Source organism: Carlito syrichta, unplaced genomic scaffold, assembly GCF_000164805.1.
Source record: "Carlito syrichta isolate Samal-C Ts95f unplaced genomic scaffold, Tarsius_syrichta-2.0.1 Scaffold302022, whole genome shotgun sequence".
NCBI classification, from domain to species: domain Eukaryota; kingdom Metazoa; phylum Chordata; class Mammalia; order Primates; family Tarsiidae; genus Carlito; species Carlito syrichta.
In genome coordinates, this window is record NW_007246118.1 from 370,356 (window position 1) to 380,651 (window position 10,296).

Genomic DNA, 10,296 nt, shown 5'->3' on the forward strand with positions numbered 1-10,296 from the left:
GACTGGAGTGCAGTGGCTGCTCCCGGCCACCGCAGCCTCGACCTGCTGGGCTCCGGCGATCCTTTCTGCCTCAGCCTTCCAAGTAGCCGGAATTACAGGCATGCGCTACCATGCCAGGCTGATGTTTTGATTTTTTGTAGAAATGAGGTCTTGCTGCCCATGCGGGTCTCGAACCTGTGGGCTCAGGCAATCCACTCACCTCAGCCTCCCAAAGGCGGGGTTACAGGCTGAGCCACCGAGCCCGGCTTGCAAATATCTTCTCTCGTTCTGTTAGTTGTTATTGTTTTAAGCTGCTAAAACGTTAAGAATTTGGAAGCAACTTAGATGTCATCACTAGGATTTAATAAGTAAAATGTGGTATATGCATATGAAATTTTTTTAAAAAAAAACAGATACAAGCTGTTAGGAAGTTAGCAACATGATAGAATCCAGGTGAATAAACTAAGGAACAATGAGATTTATAGTAAAAATCAGCTATGTAAGTTAAACACACAAAGCAACATTATTATTATTATTATTATTTGAATCAGAATCTCCCTCTGTTGCTTAGGCTGGAGTGCAGTGGCAAGATCACAGACAGCTACTGCAGCCTTGTTCTGCTGGACTCCGGCAATCCTTCCTCCTCAGCCTTCCAAGTAGCTGGAACTACAGACACGTGCCACCACATACCCTGCTAATTTTTTGATTTGTTGTAGAGATGAGATCTCACCAAGTTGCCCAGGCTGGTCTTGAACCCCTGAATTCAGGCAGTCCTCTCACCTCCACCTCCCAAAGTAGTGGGATTACAAGCATGAGCCACCACACCTAATCAGCAACGTGATTTTCTAAGGAGGATTAAACCTTAACACTAGACTGGCGTCTGGTGTTAAGGGAGGGAATGGAATGGGACTAGAATGGAGGATGAAGGAGGGAAAGGGAAAGAAAAGAAGGCTTTGCATGAGTGGAAGTGATGGTGTGCCATGAACTCAGGCCTGTGATCGACTCAGTTTTGTGCGATTGAGGCCCCATGTGCGGCTCCAGAAATAAGGCCTTGCTTTCAAGGACTTGACATGTAGTACCTGCATTAGTTAGGGTAAGCTAGACTGCTAAAGGAGACTCCACATAGAAGTTTGTTTTCTCCCTGCTCACTCATGTAACCTCCAGGTTGTTTTAGGTGGAGGAAGTGGGAGGGGGATATTCTATGCAGTTGTGTAGGGATCAGGCAGATGCCAACTTCCACATGGCTTCCAAGGTTGTTTGGGGTATTCATTTTGGTGACTTGAGCAGAGCTTGGAGGATGGCGTGGCAGACCTTAATGGGCCAGCTCTAGATGTGGCACACACTTCCATTTATAACCTATTGGCAGAAGCTAGTCACAGGGCTCCCCCTTAATGCAAGGGAGCCTGAGAAATAGGACGTGTGTCCAGAAGGAAGGCAGAAATGGATGTTCCTGGGCAACTATCATGGCTGCCACATATGTACTTCTCAGACTCCTGAAGAAAAACTGTCTATCCCCCAACCATTTGAGACATGCATGGATTTTCAAATAATATTGAGATCTGAAAATCCCAAAGGGACTTCCATTCTCCAGCTGGGAAGCATCAGCTGGGGTCACCACCAAGTTAGAGATGTTTCTTTTTTATCTCTGGCCAGTGGCTGTCAGAGCAGAGCTTAAGTAGGGAGGTGAAAGGTAAACTGGAATTATGTCTAGAGACAGCATTTGTGAGGTGCAAGTACTTTTGTTTGTAGAGATGGGGTCTCGCTTTGTTGCCCAGGCTGGAGTACAATGGTATAATCATGGCTCACTGCAGCATCAAACTCTTAAGCTCAAGCAGAGTCTACCTACCTCAGCCTCCCAAGTAGCTAGGATTACAGTTGCCTGACTGAAAGTACTATTAGAGCTCAGAAAATAAACCCTGTGGTTCTACTGTTAGCCTGTGGCAATTGGGACTAGAATCTGGTATTCTTCCCCAAAGCCACACTGCCTATCTGATCCATTGGCTCTTTGCTGTAAACATTAAAAAAAAACAAAAAACAATCCAAGGTTAGAACATTAGAGAAACTGGTGAAATTCAAAGAAAGGTTAGTTCATAGAAATAGCCAGTGTGAATCTCTTAGTTTTGACAAATGTACTACCGTAGTTATATAAGATGTTAACAGAGGAATTGGGTGAAGAGTATATGAAACTCTGTACTCTTTACAACTTCCTGTAAATACAAAATTATTCCAAAATAAGCTTTTTTTTTTTTAAGACCCCAAGGAATACAGGCTCTGAGATTACACATTTGTAAGCTGTTTTGCAAGCTTTCCTTCGCAGAGGTGACTGGGTAGCATTCAATACCTTGCTCATTGTCACACCCCTTCTGCTCAGTTAGATTTTGTTTCTATATGGGTTCCAGTTTTAACTTCTTTTTTTTGAGTTGGAGTCTCACTCTGTCTCCCAGGCTGGAATACAGTGGCACGCTCAGAGCCACCACAGCCTCGACCTGCTGGGCTCAGGTGATCCTTTCGCTTCAGCCTTCCAAGTAGCTGGAACTACAGACACATGCTACTACATACCGTCTAGTTTTTTGATTTATTGTAGAGATGAGGTCTTGCCAAGTTGCCCAGGCTAGTCTCGAACCTGTGAGCTCAGGCAATCCTCTCACCTTGGCCTCCCAAAGTGCTGGGATTATAGGCGTGAGCCACTGCACCCAGCTTAACCTCATTTTTGTTGAGTCGCCACACTGTTTCTTAGTAACAACTCACTTTAAGAGGCCCAGGTGGTTTTAGAAATCTTAAATCACCTTTTTTTCCTTAACAAAGACTTTTATTATCTGTGTTCAGAGACTGAGACTTAGGGGAAGCAGATCTATGATAGATTCTATTCCAGGTGAGCCCTATATTTATTTAGTAGGAAGAGGTGAAACATTTTAAACTTCCCCTTGCCCCAATTTTTCTGCCTTTAAGTGTGAGAACACAGCACATCTTGTAGGGCAGAGACCCCATGCCTGTGCAGCTCCTGACTGTTATTTTCTAGGCTGACTACTAGGGGGCAGTGTGATATTCCTTTTCTAGACTGGAAAGCAGGACCCTGGGTCTGTACACACTTTTCCAAATAATAGGCCTTAGATCTAGAATATCCTGTTTCCAATATGGTTCATTTTCATGATACAGACCTAGTATTTAGGTTTTGATCAGAATCTCTTACTTGGGTGTTGGAAACCTTTCTCTACATGGAAGTTTTTTTTTCTTTTAATCAAATCAGACTCTCTTGTTCTCCTTCTTATGCCTTCTTTTCACTCTCAAGTTTAGATTTAAGAAGCAGTGAGCAGTGCTAAATGCTAAATACCGAACTTTAAAAGAGTGAACTTTATGGTATATGAATTATATCTGAATTTAAAACTGTAAAAATAGATAAGGTATGGTGATGCACATATGTAATCCCAGCTACTCCAGGGTTTAGGCTTGAGCACAGGAGTTTGGGACCAGCCTGGACAACATAGTGAGCCCTGGTCTCAATTTTGAAGTAAATAAATCAATGTTTAAAAATGCGGAGAGCCGGGCTCGGTGGCTCAGCCTATAATCCCGCGGCTTTGGGAGGCTGAGGTGAGTGGATTGCCTGAGCCCGCGGGTTCGAGACCCGCCTGGGCAGCGAGACCTCATCTCTACAATAAATCAAAAAATCAGCCGGGCGTGGTAGCGCATGCCTGTAATTCCGGCTACTCGGAAGGCTGAGGCGGAAGGATCACTGGAGCCCAGCAGGTCGAGGCTGCGGTAGCCGGGAGCGGCCACTGCACTCCAGTCTGGGCGACAGAGTAAGACTCCAACTCAAAAAAATAAATAAAAATAAATAAAAATGCGGGGGATAAAAAAAGAACCACTGAGCAGAAACTCTGGCTCAGATATAATTAATGCATGGTACTGGCTGGAAAACACTTGATGATCCTTTACCATTGACTCATTGGTTCACTGATAAGAGGGAATCACTCTGACTCTTTTTTCCTTGGGTCTCCTGGAACACACTAACCTTCCAGGACACATACTGTATTATTCCTTTCTTAGGGGTTACTCAACCTTGCTCAGTTAGCATCAAAGAGATCTGGATTAGGGTTAGGGTGTGGCTGGGCAGTCCCAGGGAGAAAGCTGTGTCTAGGCTTTGGGGCAGCCATCTTGAGGCCTCAGTTTCTAATTTGAGCTGGTTAGAAGATGTGTCTGCTGAACTGCGTGTTTTCACATATGTTATTTCGGCAGTCTCTCCTGATTTTCCATCTTCAAAGCACAAATGCTTCTGGAACTGGCTTTCAGGTGGCTGGACTAGCCTGTAAAAATAAGCCGAGAGATTATGGGGCCGGGCTAGAACTGAGTGTTTCTCCCATGTCACTGGCTTTCTTTGCCATATGCAAATTACATTACAGTGTCTAAGAATGATAGTATCTCTTTTGTACCTGAATAATTGCCTGTGCTTTGTTGAGGAACTGCTAGCCTTGGACTTGATGCTGTTGATAATGGACTTACACAGCTTCACCCTTCCAGAAAGCAACAAGGGCATGGAGGCAGCAGTCCTAGTGGTGTGATCTTCAGGTGGTGCCCGTGAGCCCAGCCCACTGGGAGGGGAGAGAGCAGTCAGCTGAAAAAGGAGTGGGCCTTCCCCTCTCTGCATATCACAGCCAGCACCCATCACCTAAGGAATTACAAGGAGTGTGACTTTACCTTGTTACAGGTAAAAATGCAATCTCTAGTGCTTAGTAAGCAGAGCCCATTTTCTTTATTTTCTTTTTCTTTTGGCAGGAGAGGAAACATTTGTGCAGAGAAATTAGCTTGTTCATAATCGCTCTGAGTTGAGAAAGATTCAGAATGTAAACATCAGAATGTAAACACCTAGTAGCAAGGTGAGAGGTGAGGGGCAGTTCTTCCCACTGCAGTTCTTACCAGGGGCTTCTCACAGCCTCTATAACGAGGTCCACAGTGTTCTTGGGGCTGAGCTCCCCAGTCCTGGAAGAGTTGCTTGCTGGTAGTTTCAGTTTAGAACTTGGCTTTGAAGCCCACAAGTGTCTCAGAAGGGCACTTACCCTTGACTCTTTGTATCAGAGGCTTGGAAGGAGGTAGATAAGAGAGGAATGTATGTCTGGGAAATTAATAATAGTTTTAATAGCTCTATTTCATTAAGTACTTACTATGTGTCAGGAATATGTTAAGTGCATACTTACATTACCTCCGAGGTCAGGGAGAGATCAGAGTCTGTGAATGGCTACAGACTTGGAAAAGCCACATTTCTGTGTCTCCCATGAAAACTAGGGTAAACTCTCCCCTGTTCCCTGCTCCCTGTTCCCTGAAGGAATAGTTAGGATCCTCATGCTAATTACCTCTTGACAGAGAGCTTGGGCACTTTACCCTGGTCACTGTGTCTCCATCAATCTTGGCAGTACTGTTTCCACTCAAGTTGGCCATCTCCTGCTTTGGCCAGCTTGGCTCCTGACACAGATGAGTAGTAGGCTGCCAGCCAGGGGCAGTTTCCTTCTGCACGTGCTAGATACATTTGCTGCACGAGGAAAAAAAAATTTCTACAGGTAGGGATCTACACGTGTGAGTCAGTCCAGGCACATCAACCAGAAGGGCACTGTGCCGTCTGTCAGCTTGTTTCTCTGCCATTCATTTGTGAGTTTGCCTGAACTATGCATTGTATTTTCAGGTAATCAAATTAAAATTAATTAATTTCCTTCCTTCCCTCCATCCCTCTCTCCCTCCCTCCTTCTCTCCTTTCCTTTTTTCCTTTCAAGATAGGGTCTTACTATGTCACCCAGGCTGGAGTACTGTGCCTGATCATGACTCACTGCAGCCTTGATCTCCTCGGCTCAAGCAATCCTCCTGTCTCAGCCTCCCAAGTAGCTGAGACTATAGGTGTATGCTATCATACACTGCTAGTTTTTAGTTTCTTTGTAGAGATGGCATCTCATTATGTTGCCCAGACTGGCCTCAAGTGATCCTCCTGCCTTGGCCTTCCAAAGCAATGGGATTTACAGTTCATGAGCTACCTTACCCAACCTAGAATTTCTTTATTGTTTCTCTGAAAATAAGAGTTTAATTCATGTTATCTCTGTTTCTTTTTGCACTCCTCATTTGTCAAGCTGTGACTCAGCAGAGAGGATGACACCTGCAGCCAGAGGATAGGTCCATGGAGAGACTTCTAAAACTCCTGTGGGGCAGCTAGAGGCTACAGCTTAGAGGCTACAGCTTAGAGTATTGGCAAGCCAGTACTTGTAAGTATGTTTGCTAGTGTGGAGAACAGCTGTCCTTGTCACTAGGCTGATGTCCCTGGTTACTTCAGGGTGAAGGTTATCCTTTTGTCCATTCCTTTGGAATAAGACTGATTTCTGTAACATTTGTGAAGCACATATTACTAGCTTTGAGTTTGAACTGGGCCTTCTAGCCTGTTAGGGATGAGTCAGAGGGAGGCACAGGGCCATGATAAGCTCTGACCCAAGCAGGCTGTAAGAGGGCGAAGCCAGGACAAGGCCAGGCAAGTGGAATACCTGTTTCTCCATATTACCATGGCACTGGCTAAACCTGGCTCTTCTTTCTACCTCTTGGCTTGCAATTGGGGTTCTTCTCTTTCATGGATGCATAGGGGAAGGGGCTGACCCCCAGTTACAGACAGCATGTAGCTTGTCCTTACATCTTAGGTGAGTTGAGAGGACTAAGTAAAGCTGAGCTAGAAGGCGATCTAAGATTCCAAAATAACTAATTCTTTGCTCTGTTGCCTTCTACAGCTATGTCTCTGAAATGAACAGAGACTGAGTCTTTACATTATTACCTTGTTTTGGGACATAGGTCCCTGTTCTGTTCTCTCCTCCCACAGCAACCCTGCAGCTTGCTGACAGTTCTGGTTACTCACTTGAAGCCCTGGCTGCTCTTGTCTGGGTCAGGTGCGAGGACTTGACTCCACCCTGGGACTTGGAAGTCACTCTGATGCTGGCTAACGTATTCCACGTAGCCCAGATACACGATGGGTGCTACTTTTCTGCCCTGAATGTGAGCTGAGATTATTGGCCAACCAAGAGGAGGGTCCTGGAAAGAAATTCGATGAGTAGTGGTCATGTTATGGTCACCTAGGGGGATCAAGAGAGTGTATAGAGGGCTTCCCCTGTGTGGGACAGGCATGAGAGCAAAGATGGGGAATCTGAACCCCAGCCTTGGCTCCTGATGGCCGGCTTGACTAAGTCTTTTCTTGTTTCTGGGACTTTCCCTTTTTGTCTAGAGTGATGGCAGACCCTAAATATATCAGCTTTGTCTCCTCCACCACTCCGACCTTCAGGTTATTTCCCCAAGACAAAGGGAAATCCCAGGGTGACCTCCCAGTCCCTCTTGGTCACCCGAGTTTTCAAAGCCTGAACTGCAGGGCTGCCAGCTGGCCTAACCCAAGCAGGAAGGATGGGGTGGTTGGTACTGTGTCCTCCTGGAGGGATCCTGATTGATCTTGTAGCCAAATATAGCCTGGAGGTCTGTTGATTCTTACTGTGTTGTCCTAGGTTGGTGATTCCCACCACTGGGATCTATCTGGGGGACAGGAGTAGCCCTGGGTAGGGTGAAGTAGGAGAGATTGGAACAGCGTTCAGATTTTGCTGTAGGCAGAATGCCATTTCTCTGTCCTCTATTACCTGCCCCCCACCAGGCCACATCTCACCTGAATGGGAAGGGGCTTCCCCACAGTAAGTTCCAGGCTTTGTCTTCCAGGGCTGGAAGCTTTCTGCATAGTTTGTCCTCAGAGGAGGACAGTGGGACTTCAAGTACTGGCTGAAGCAGCTTGGGCATTGCATCTCCGGGGGAGCCATGTGAAGAGGCTTCAGGCGGTATTTAATGTCTCCTGGGGCTACTTCCTCCTGGTCTTCCAGCTTCTGCAAAGCAGCTCCCTGCTGCTGCCTCCCCTAGTGGGAAGTTCAGTTTGTTCAGGGGGTCCTCTGAGTTTCCCATCATTGATGGGACTGAGCAGAGGAAGTCAGTGATGGTCAGTCTCCTAGAATGAAAGGTCATCAAAAACTAGGTAGGAGTTAGCTTCTAGCATGTTACTTAACTTCTCTGAGCCACAATTTCCTTATTTACGAAATCAGGGTAATACATTTCTTTCTGTGTTATTGAGAAGATCTGAAATAAAACATCTAGCATAGTGTCTGGCATATAGTATGTGCTTAATAAAGAGCATCTTCTCTTAAAATAGGAATTTTAAGCCGGGCTCCGTGGCTCAGCCTGGAATCCCGTGCATTTGGGAGGCTGAGGTGAGTGAATTGCCTGAGCCTGCAAGTTCGAGACCCGCCTGGGCAGGCGAGACCTCATCTCTACAATAAATCAAAAAATTAGCTGGGCGTAGTAGCGCGTGCCTGTAGTTCCAGCTACGTGGAAGGCTGAGGCAGAAGGATTGCCGGAGCCCAGCAGGTTGAGGCTGCGGTGGCCGGGAGCAGCCACTGCACTCCAGTCTGGGCGACAGAGTGAGACTCCAACTCAAAAAAAAAAAAAAAAATAGGTGTTTTGAGAGCATGTCTGCTGCATCAGTGGCACATGTTCCCATCTGTTGACCCCTCTCTTGTCTCATACCTGATCTTACCTGAACACCAGTGTTGCTATTCTCTGGCTGTTTGGAGAGCCTGTATCTCTTGCTGGGTGGGATTGAGGGCTGTGCTATTTGAAGAAGAGTAGTCAAACAGGTGGGGTCTTCTGTCCCCAGGAGAGGGGATGTCTGGAGTAAGGGGAGGAGAAGTAATGGGTCTGTCCCAGTGGTTCTTCCCCACCTACCTCATCACAGTCTTCCGTTTCCCATTGCTCGCACTAAGGGGAGATGTGGGTGCTGCTGGTGGTGTCTAGATGGGACGCAGTTTGAACTTATTTGAAGCTGGATCAGTAAGAACTAGTAGCTGGGGAGGGGTGGGAGGAGTAGTTCTTTGCATTTAAGGGCACATGGCACTTCTAAAGCGGTTAAGGAGCACTTCAGGTTTTTTTGCTTGTGTCTTTTGGCCTTGAAAGTTAGTGCTGACTGGAGAGTGGGATGGCTTACAATGAACTTGGTGAATGTTGGATTTCTGCATAGATGGGTGGAACTCCACACAGGAGGGCATCCTTCTTCCAGGCCTGGCACAGTTGCCGTGGTATCTGTGTCTCCTAAGGGGCAGGGAAAAGAATAGTCTCTAGGAGCACAAGACGAGTGGAACTGACTCAGGGGTTTTGTTCCCTCCCTATTTCCAAAGCTGCAGGGCTACACCCCATGAGATATTGAGAGAAACCCCTCTGGTTCCTTAGTGGGAGGAAGAGGGGGTGGCCCTCTACACTGTCCATGTTTTGGATACAAGTAGAACTCCTGACTGAGCCTTTAAGGTTCAAGGGTGGGAGATTGGGAGTGAATGGGCAGGTTTTTGGCTGGTTAAGAAAGTCACATTTTTGGCTGGTGTAAAACGGGGGAGGCAGAGTAGGGTGAGAGTGTGTGTGTGTGTGTGTGTGTGTGTGTGTGTGTGTGTGTGTGTGTCCTGTGGGTTGGAGAAAGCGGGCTGCCAAGGGCTGTTTGACCTGTGGTTGGCATGGGGAGTCTGCGGTCATAGTGGGGAGCAGGTAGTGAAAACTCTATTGGGAAAGCTGTGTTCTGAGCAGAGCCCGGGACAGGAAGCATCCTGTGTTCTCTGCCTGTCCCTCCTGCGTTAGAGGATGGGAAGCAGAGAACAGGAACTTTGAAGACAGGGAGGGGAGGGACAAGGGGAATGCCTGGTAGTGGGGTGACTAGAGGACACTCTCTCGCAGTCTCAGGGCACACAGAGGTGGCTGAAAGGGACCATTCTGACCCACTGCCTTCTGGGTCATGTTGGCAGTAGTTTCTCTGCTCAGCCCCATCCTCTGTCCCCCAGCTCCTGAGTGGGTGCCTATGCTTTGGTAAATGGGCTTTGGTTCTGAGGTTCGGTGTCTTAAGTTGCCTTGAGCCTTCTCCGAATGTGCATTGGCTCTGGGAGAGGAGGTGGAGACAGTTGTGTCCCCAACAATAGAACATTGCTTGCAGCAGCTAGGGGCGGGGGTGACTTTGAAATTATTTAGGTCTCAAGATTGTTGGGCCTTGTCTCTGCTACCAGCCTCAAATCCAACTCTGGATCTCCATTGTGTGTGTGTGTGTGTGTGTGTGTGTGTGTGTGTGTGTGTGTGTGTAGACACGAAGCTCTTGGCCCTCAGAGATTCAAACATTCTTGGGAAAGGAATTGATACTATAATTGTATTAAGGCTCTTGGGAATCACTAAACTCCATGAGGTCAAGAAAGGAGCTTAGACAGGAGCTTGTACTCTTTCTTGTCCCTATGACTTTGAAGATAA